Genomic DNA, 10,617 nt, shown 5'->3' with positions numbered 1-10,617 from the left:
ATCCATGGACCCTGCATGTCAGCAGGGGACTCTTCAGACTTGTGGAGGCTCTCTAATGCTATGGGGCATGTGCAGTTTTAGTGATATGGGACCCCTGATACGTCTAGCTACAACTCTGAGAGGAGAGTCAAACGTAAGCATCCTGTCTGATCACCAGCATCCATTCATGTCCATTGTGCATTCCGATGGACGTCAATTCAATGCAACACCCCATACATTTAGAATTGCTACAGAGTGGTTCCAGGAACACGCTTCTGAGTTTAAGCTCTTCCACTGGCCAACAAACTCCCCAGACATGAACATACCTGGGATGCGTTGCAACGTGCTGTCCGGAAGAGACCTCCACCCCCTTGTACTCTTATGGATTTATGGACAGCCCTGAAAGATTCATGGTATCGTTTATTTCCAACACTACTTCAGACATTAGTTGAGCACACGTCATGTCATGTTGTGGCACTTCTGCCTGCTCATGGGGCCCTAGACGTTATTAGACAGGTGTACCAGTTTCTTTGGCTCTTCAGTGTAGTACCAATAACACAACTTCTTTGGTATGTCTTCATTTCTGAAGGAGATGGCATTTCTCCTGAAGTCGAATCCATTTACTCTATGTTTCTTTATAGTTTATTACAATTTTGCTTGGGACTTGGTCCTTAAAAGCCACGACTTTTGTTTTTAGGTGAAGTTTTTTTAAAGTTATGGCTCTTGTCAGTAATATTTCATTTGTAAATGACTTCTGGAATGGCATTGTTACTACCAGCTGTAAGAAGTTGGCCATTAGCCAAGAATGTTGTCATTAGATGATTACATTGATTAAAGTTGTAAACATCTATTTCTTCTAGCTATTTTCTCAACATGTACTCAACACAGATATTAAAAAATATTGGAGACAAACTGCATACTTGTCATAATCCTAAATTGGCCATTGCTTCAACAATCTCTTTTCCGGCATTGGAAATTTTGGAATATTGGCACATTTTTGGATTAGTCTTAGCAATTGGTGTGGTATACCTCTCATATGTAGTATTTCCCATATTCTCATATATACATTGCCATTGCTTTCACATAGTCAAGAAATAATACTAGATGTTTCTCTATTAAGTTCTACATTCTTTCCGGTTACTTGTTTGATGACAAATATGTTGTCTGAATGGGACCTTCACTTGCCCTTTGCTTGTCCAACTTGATATTTTCTAAAATTACTGCAAGTCTCTTACTTATCTTCAAAATATTTTATATCCAGTAAGAAGTAAAGAAATGCTCCTGTAATTCTTACAGTGTTTCCTATTTCCTATGTTAAATACAGGTGTTACTATGGTTAATTTCCAGCTGTTCAGAATTTCCTTTGTTGTCAGAATTTGTTGATGAAGAGAAGGAATCTATATTTCATAATAGGAGACACATAATTGACCAGCCCATTGTTTATGCTGTCACTTCCTGGTGGCTCCCTGTTTCTTTCTTTCTTTCTTTCTTTCTTTCTTTTCTCCATGACACAGCCTCAAATTCTGTCATTTCTATTTTGTCTTTACTTACTTCTTCCTTCTCTTTGAGTGTTACAACTACCTTTTCTGATTCCATTTGCTTCATAGTCTTTTGTTAAAAGCTCCTAATAGTAATTTAACCATTGTAACTTCTTACTTTGATGTTCATATTAACAGACTTTGATCTAAAAAAGATTGTACATGTGCTAATCATTTTTAAATGTAAACTGAAATGTTTTCTCACTCCTGTATGCTTATATAATGTGAATAATTACTTACAGTCAAGGTAATTGAAAAATATAATTTTCCTAGTATAAATACAGACATTGCATGTTTCCTATACGGGAATTGACTGAAAACTAATTAAAACTGTGTATGATATATTTCAAATTCAAGATACCCACATAGATGTAGATGTAGAACTACTGGTACCTATACATTGTGTATAGTTCCATGTTGTGGCCCTAGATAGGCTAATCAAGCCCACCAAACCACAGTGCCATCCTCTCAGCTGCAGTATGTGGTCAACACAGTGCTCTCCTGGCCATTGTCAGGTTTCTTGACCTTAGAAGTTCCTCAGTTGGTGTCATAAGGCTGAGTGTACTCTGTACCAGTCTTTCCACCAAGGAAAATTCCCTGGCTTTACCAGGAATTGAACCTGCACCCTTGCATGGCAGTCAGCCACACTGACCATTCAGCTAAGGAGGCATACATATGATGTATAAAATACTGTATAAAAATAAGTAAACTGTTTAATAGCTCGCACAAATTCAAAACAGCAGAATTCACAACTGTTGCTTTATGTAAGTAAATCCTGATAAACTTGGTGAACATCAGTCTCGACACAGTCTGCAAGTGATGTGCATATTGGCTACAAAGTCATGTGTGGGGAATAATATTTGGTACGTTGATATCATACAACCAGAGTCACCCAGTTTAAACTCTCACATTTTTTATGTATGTGTTGTGCTGTGAGCTCAATACTGACTTCGATATTCAGCTCGCTATCACTAGTGTCGATTTTCATGTGTTTAGCACATAACAAAATGGAGAGGTACATAAATGCCAAGTCTCTCTGATGGTGGAAGAGGAGGAGGAGGAGGAGCAGGAGGAGGAGCATTGACCATATATGGGAGGATCTAAATTATAAGTGTGATATGTGATAGGTACTTTACAGTGACTCCAGGAATAGTATCTTGCATCCTGACAAGTTTGGAGCCCCATGTTAGGATGCTGAAGATCAAAATTTACAGTATTTTAATCAGTTTATTGCCTTTCATCATTTATTGTTCAAAGTACAATAATGTGAGTGGCAAGTTAGTTGACACATAATATGATACAAGAAAGAGTTGTTGTATCTGAATCTACAGCTGACTGTCAACCGATGATCTCAGTTGCTCCTGGGATGGCATCTTCCAATGGCAGATGATTCTTCATGGGATACACACCAAGTGCAAATTTGGTTCATTTTACCCTCACATGAAACTATTCTCCTAAGATGGATTATCACATATCTAACACTGGAACTACTTACAGCTAACCACTCCCTTCTTTCTGCCCTGTGTGTGTCCAGACCTTGACAGAGGAGAGATGACAGATTGAGCAGCAGGAGAGGCAAGGTCTACATTTGGTCGTTTTCCCTCACATGACACTGCTTCCCTAAGATGGGTTCTCACATATCTATACTGGAACTATCTATAACATCTTCACCAGACTTCTTCAGAGTGGTTCTAAGAAGTTAGAAAAATAGGTAGGATCATTTCTGATTATGTATCTGTTCTAACAATTTTCCATATGAGCTTTGACTGTTCTATCAAATACTTTTGCCTTTCCCTTGCATTGTGGTGGAAGGGTGCAGATTTTAAGTGGGTAATGCCAGTTTGCTGGTGAAATTTTAGAACTGAGGCAAGATGAATTGTGCCATTGTCAGCGACAATTGTGGTAAACAACTCTTCAGCTGAAAATATATTTGATAAGGTCTTTATGGCAGTATCAGCAGTAGTGTTTGATACCATTTGGGTATTTGGACAATGTATGTGGTATGGGCAAACATACCAACTTTCAAAAGAGGCCCATAAAATAGATACACTGCCATGGCTCATCAATGATTGTATGAGATACAGCCAGATTTTCTGAACAAGCATGGCACTCATGAACTGTCTGCTCAATTTTAGTGACTAGGCCTGGGCAATGTACATGTCAGCAAATGAGATTTTTTTGTGTGTATTATCCCATGTGACTTTTACATATGAATGCCAAAATGTTTTGGGGAAGGACCTGATGAAAAATGACTACAAAACATATTGGATTCATTCTTGGAAGCTGTGCCATTGAATGTTTATCAGGAAATGTGGTTTCAGCATGATGGTGCACCAGTCCACTTCTCACGGGCAGTTTGGAGATATCTCAACAGATGATATGATGAATGATGGATAGGCCCAGGCTGTCAAACTGCATGGCTGCCATGATTGTTGAATTTAACTCCTATGGATTACTTCTTGTGAGGTCATATGCAGAGTTTAATTTATGAGATTTCTGTAGAGACAGAAGGAGATCTGGTGGCATAAGTTTTGGCCATTGCACGATAAATTGAAGAGACACCAGACAGAATGGATAGTGTGCACCAGAAACTGCTTCGTAGGTATAATGTCTATAACAATGTTGGTGGTCACCACATCAATCTGCTGTTATAATGCATCAGTCCAGTTCTGTACTTACAGTATGCTGGGTTCTTTTTTGTTTTGGAATAATGTTATCACATAATGTTTAAGTGTTAATACAAACAAATGTGCTTAAGTTACTAATGGATGTTTCATTATGTTTTCCTTTGAATTGTTACCTAGTAAATGTACTGTGAAATAACTAATTTGATTCCTCAAGCAGAAGTGGATGAGTTAAACATCTGAATCGAAACCATTGTGGAACAGAAACGGTATATTTCTAGACATGGGGTACATTAGTACTCACTCTGCTCTACAAGTCCTTGAAGTCTGTAATGGGAATTTCCAAACACCCTGTATGGAAAGGAAGTTAAATTACACATATGGAAAACATGGACCATAGTTCCACATAAGCTATTGTTAATAGTAATATCTAAATGACATGGGTTAATGTTCAGCATTTTTTAAGAGATGCTATACAAACAAAATAGTATCTATTTCTCAAGTCAAGCTGATCATTCAACAAACCTTTGGAGTTTAGGTAGAATCCATATATTTTATATAAGTGGATGTACATATGTGTGAGGGCATGCTGAAAAGTAATGTTTCCAAATTTTTTGTGTGGAAACTCATATAGCTTTTTAAATAAAACAAACCTTATTAACATTCTACATCTTTATTCTTCATGTCTAGATATTTGCATCTCTCTGCCAATAGAGGGCTCCAAATTGTAGTGTGTAACATGATGGTGCATAATGTAACTATGTCAGTGCATGAGAAACAGTGTGCTGTAATCAGGTTTCAAATCCAAAGAGTTCATCCACACTTGGAGCACCCTCTCTTACAGCGTGACACTGCCAGACCACATGTGAGTGCCGTGACATCTGCAACAATCCAACACCCTGGGCTCACTGTCATCAATCATTCTCCACACTGTCCTCACTTGACTCCATTCAATATTCATCTGTTTCAAAAACTTAAAGAACACCTTCAAGGATTTCACTTTGATAATAATAAAGTGGTGCAAGCTCCATCAACAAAGTCAAACATTATATATTTTTTCTCCACATCCGCTAAACCACCAGACAGATTTCAACCAAACTTGGTACACATATCACATACTGTTTTGAAAGAATCACTGTGTGGGCAAGAATCACCTACCTATTAAATGGGTGGGGGTGAGGGTGATAAAGAAATGTAGCTCATGATGTGTGAATACCTAGACTTTATTTATCTGGTATTTGTGAATGAGAGTACTTAGTGGCTTACAATAAACTTTATGCATAACTTCAAACCATTACAAATTTTTTTCTTCCTGACAACCTCCTCAAAATGATGAAAGGAAAAAAGTTTTCACTTACTATATTTTCGCTGTACATGCAGTAAAGCTACTACACAAGGCATGATGTATGTGCAATACATTTTGCAGTATTCACATACACCACTGAATCTACTTGTAAAAATATATTATTGTACAACACATAGTTTAGGAAATATGATGTCATAAGCATTTAGATGTGTGAAAAACATCTGCATCATGCATGCTTTTCAAATTTGTTGCTTCTTTGTTACTAACTCTATTCACAACACATTTTGCAGGCAGTATCCACATAGACCACTGAATATACCTACAAAATTATATCATTGTATGAGACATAGATAAGGAGATATGACTTCATAAACATTGAGATGTGTGAAAGAAAACGAAGGTGCAGGACGAAATTGGCTAGGTATAGGCTACAGGTGACTATGTGCACAAATGTGTGTTAAATATGTTAAACATTTGTGAAATATAGGTGACATGTGTGTATGGGCAATGGCATGGGTAGAAGTTCCTCCTCAACCCCTTGGTCAATTTCAGCCAAACTTGGTGCACATTCTTCTTACCATGTGAAATAAATACTTTGAGGACAGGAACCAGGAATCTCCTATTGAGATAGGGGTAATAACATTGGGAGAGGGGGAAGATGGACAGACAAAGAGGGGGGGAGGAACAAGGAGATGGACACAGGTAGGGGGAGAAAGAGAGAAACAGAGCGAGGGGGAGGGGGAAATTGATAGAAAGGGATGAGGAGGAGATGAACAGAGAGAGAGGAGAGATGGAAGAGGAGAAGATGGACAAAGACAGGAAAGAGGAGGAGATAGATATAGAGGGAAGGAGGAGGAGATTGACAGTGAATCAAAAGATGAGGAGACGGACAGTGAGAGTGGGGAGGAGAAAGTAGACAGAGAGAGGGGAGAAGGAGATGGACAGACAGAGGGGGGAGGGAGAGAATCTCAAAGAGAGGGGGAGGAGGAGATACAGTGGTGAGGAGGAGAGGGGGTGCAAGAGGTCGACTGAGAGTGAGAAGAAGGAAATGGACAGAGGGGTAAGGAGCAGATGGATAGAGGAGGACGAGCAGATGGACAGGGGGGGAGGAGAGGAGGAAATGGATAGAGGGTTAAGGAGGAGATGTACTAACAGAGGACTGGAATAAATGTATAAGCGGGCAATGTTGGTTATTCAGGTAGCTGTTTACACAGGGCGCGTCAAAAGGACTTTACAGTTTTGGAATTATGTACAGATTTATTAAGATAACTTACAGCATTGGAATATGTGTCATTTTATAGTGAACATCCTCATGCTTGCTTCACATAGTGCATCAGTATCTTATTCTGCCACCAGGACTGCCAGCATAGTGCACAGTTAAAACGGCTGCTTTCACGGGTGTGAAGTGTGGTCACTGTGTGTTTTTGCTTCATAAACTCTGCAAAAATTTTTCGGCATAAATTTCACACCAAATACATTAAATAACCTCCAAGCAAGCCTAAAATTTACTTTTGACAGCCCCAATGTTAATATGTATTGTGCCTTTAGCAAACTGAAAGTGTATGGCTCTTTTTTCTTCATGGAGAAAACTGTCACTGGTACTGTTTATCTGGATAGGGTTGAAAACTTTTTAATTTCACAGATTTATGAAAATGACCAAGGTGGAATGGTTTACTGCCAGCAAAATTGGGGACCACCACCTTGTTTCCTCACAGAAATTTCAAGTTACCTCAACAATCCCTTCCTAGGTTGGTGGACTGGCCGTGAAGGGCCAATCGCATGGCCACCTTGCTCTCGAGACTTGACACCACTGGATTTGTTTCTCTGGTTTTCATTAAAGACTGTGTGTATGTCCCTCACCTACCAAAATATTTAGCTGACATGAAAAATCAAATCTACACTGTTGTACAAGTTACACCTGATTTGCTGCAATGAGTGTGGGGAAAAAATTGATTACTGATGGGATATTTGTCGCATCACAAATGGTAGTCGCATCAAACCAAAATGACACTTGACACTTTTATGTGAAACTTGATGTTGTTTGCTATAAAATGGCAGATCTACCAATACTATAAGATATCTCAATAAATTTCTATATAATTCCAAAGTTGTAAAGTCCTTTTTGATTCACCCTATATATTTTGAACTTTATTCACAAGTTGACTTATTTGAATTTGCATTGTCTTCACTGAGAAAGTACTCACAAAAGTGGGTCTCAATTGGCTTCCCTGTTTGTCACTGCTCAATGAAGAGAAGGAAAATTCATATAAGTCATCTTTTGATGAACATCTCAAAACTGAGAAACACACTAAAAAATAGCTCAAATGCCTCTGAGCACTATGGGACTTAACATCTATGGTCATCAGTCCCCTAGAACTTAGAACTACTTAAACCTAACTAACCTAAGGACATCACACAATACCCAGTCATCAGGAGGCAGAGAAAATCCCTGACCCCGCTGGGAATCGAACCCGGGAGCCCGGGCGCGGGAAGCGAGAACACTACCGCACGACCACGAGCTGTGGACTGAGAAACACACTCTTTGTTCTCCATTTTTATTTTATATGGAAATTCTGCATATAATCGATAAGGGCTACAAAATGAACCTCTTAAAAGAGTTCAAAACTGATAAAAATTCCTATTCAAATTCCAAAGATTTGTTGAATGACCAGCTCGCATTGAAAAATATACACTACTTTGATTGTATGGTATCTCTTATAAAATGATGCACATTAGTCTATTTCATTTACATATCAATGTTAGCAATAGCTTATGTGGAACTACGTGTCATGTTTTTCATGCATTTGGTATATAAATTCCTCTTTATATGCCTTTTTAGGTTAGAGGCTGAATGTAGACCTATCAACAACCACTATTGTAGTTGGGAATTGTTGTAGTTATGTTGGGAAAGAACCAGAGATCCAAGCGCTAGTAGAAAGCACTGAAGCTCAAATGGTAGGCATAAAATCTCATACTAAATTGTACTGAATGCTTTCTCAGGAAATTATTTCAAATAATTAGTTCAGGAGCCCATTCAAAGTGTAAATGGTTGCAAAAACATACTTGACCTCTTAACAACAAATAATCCCAAGTGAACATGGAACATCATGATGAATACAGGGATTAGTGACCACAAGGCAATTGTAGCAAGACTGAATACCATAACATCCAAAAAATGGTTCAAATGGCTCTGAGCACTAATGGGACTCAACTGCTGAGGTCATAAGTCCCCTAGAACTTAGAACTACTTAAACCTAACTAATCTAAGGACATCACACACATCCATGCCCGAGGCAGGATTAGAAACCTGCGACCGTAGCGGTCGCGCGGTTCTGGACTGTAGCGCCTAGAACCGCTCGGCCACCTGGCCGGCCATAGCATCCAGACCAAACAAAAATAAATACAAAGTATGTTTATTTGCAATAGCAGATAAAAATTCACTTGACGGCTTTCTAAGAGACAGTTTACACTCCTTCTTATCTGACTATATAAGTGTAGAACAGCTGCAGTTTGAATTCAAGAAAGGCTGACAGATGCAGATACTGATCGGCATGTGGTCAGCACACTGCTTTCCCAACCATTGTCTGTTTTCATGACCAGTGCCACCACTCCTCAATAAAGTAGGTCCTCAATTGGCCTCACAAGGGCTGAGTGCACCCCACTTGATAACAGCACTTGGCAGACCCAGATGGTGACCCATACAAGTGCTAGCCAAGCCCCACAGTGCTTATCTTCGGTGACCTGACGGGAACCTGTGTTACCACTGTGGCAAGGCCATTGGCAATTGAGAGATACATACCACATAAATTAATAAGAGTGATGCGCCGGGGTACACAAAACAGGTCAGAACACTGTTGTAGAAGCAACGAAAAAAACATGCCAAATTTAAAAATCTGCAAAATTCCCAAGATTGGTAATGTTTTACTTAGGATGAACTTCAATGTGAGATGTTTTTAATAATTTCCACAATGAAACTCTGTCTTGAAATCTGGCAGAAAACCCAGAGAGATTTTGGTCATATGTAAAGTACACCAGCAGCAAGATGGACTCAATACCTTCACTGAGCAATAACAACTGTGATCTCACTGATGACAGTGTCACTAAAGCTGAGTTACTAAACACGGTTTTCCATAACTCCTTTCTCAGGGAAGTCTCATAGGCCCTCTGCTGTCCTTGATCTACATAAATAAAATAGGAGAAAATCTGAACAGTCCACTTCGATTGTTTGCAGATGGTGCACTAACTTACCATCTTGTTAAGCCATCAGGTGGTCAAAACAAATTGCAAAATGTTTTAGACAAGATATCTATATGGTGCACAAAATTGCAATTCACTCTAAATAATGGAAAGTGTGAAGTCATCCACTTGAGTACTAAAAGAAATCTGCTAAATTTTGGTTACATGATAAATCACACAAATCTAAAGGCTGTAAATTCAGTTAAATACTTAGGGATTACAATTATTAATAACTTAAACTGAAATGATCACATTGATAATGTCATGGGTAAAGCAAACCAAAGACTGTGATTTATTGGCAGAACACTTAGAAAGGGTAGCAGGTTTACTAAACAGACTGCTTGCACCATGCTTGTCCACCCTCTTTTGGAGTATTGCTGTGTGGTGAGTTTGCAGAGAAAGATTTAAGAGCTTGTATTTCATGCACACCATTTGAGAGTGGAATGGTAGAGAAATAGCTTACAGGTGGTTCAGTGAATCCTCTGTCAGACACTTCATTGTGAATTGCAGAGTAATCATGTAGCTCTAGAGGCAGATATACTTCTTATAAGTTTTTATATATGTTCCCAGTTGCTGGCACAGTTGATTATGTACATAAATGTGATTCATTTACTGTAAATTATCAGTCTGTGGTTACAATTATCTCATGTACATTTACATCTACATATATGTGTGCCACAAGCCATCATATGGTGCCCATTGGTAGGTACTCTGTGCTGCTACCAGTCATTTCATTTCCTGTTCCACTCACAAATACAGCTACGGAAGAAGAACTGTCTATATGCCTTCATATGAGCCCTAATTTCTTGAAACTTTTCTTCACGGTCCTTATGTGCAAAGTATGTTGGTGACAGTAGAATCATTCCCCAGTCAGCTTCAAATGTCGATTCCCTAAGTTTTCTCAATAGTGTTTCTCAAAAAGAGCAGTGCCTTC

General features: G+C 38.8%; 1 pseudogene; it reads right to left on the bottom strand.

Annotated features, from left to right (window-relative positions):
* Positions 1-9,110: 9,110 nt before the first annotated feature.
* LOC126472339 (5S ribosomal RNA) lies at positions 9,111-9,229 on the bottom strand (annotated as a pseudogene).
* Positions 9,230-10,617: the final 1,388 nt, after the last annotated feature.

The sequence above is a fragment of the Schistocerca serialis genome, chromosome 3, assembly GCF_023864345.2.
Source record: "Schistocerca serialis cubense isolate TAMUIC-IGC-003099 chromosome 3, iqSchSeri2.2, whole genome shotgun sequence".
Taxonomy (NCBI): Eukaryota; Metazoa; Arthropoda; class Insecta; order Orthoptera; family Acrididae; genus Schistocerca; species Schistocerca serialis.
Note: the sequence above shows the minus strand (reverse complement) of the source record. Positions and strands in the feature narration are given on the sequence as shown.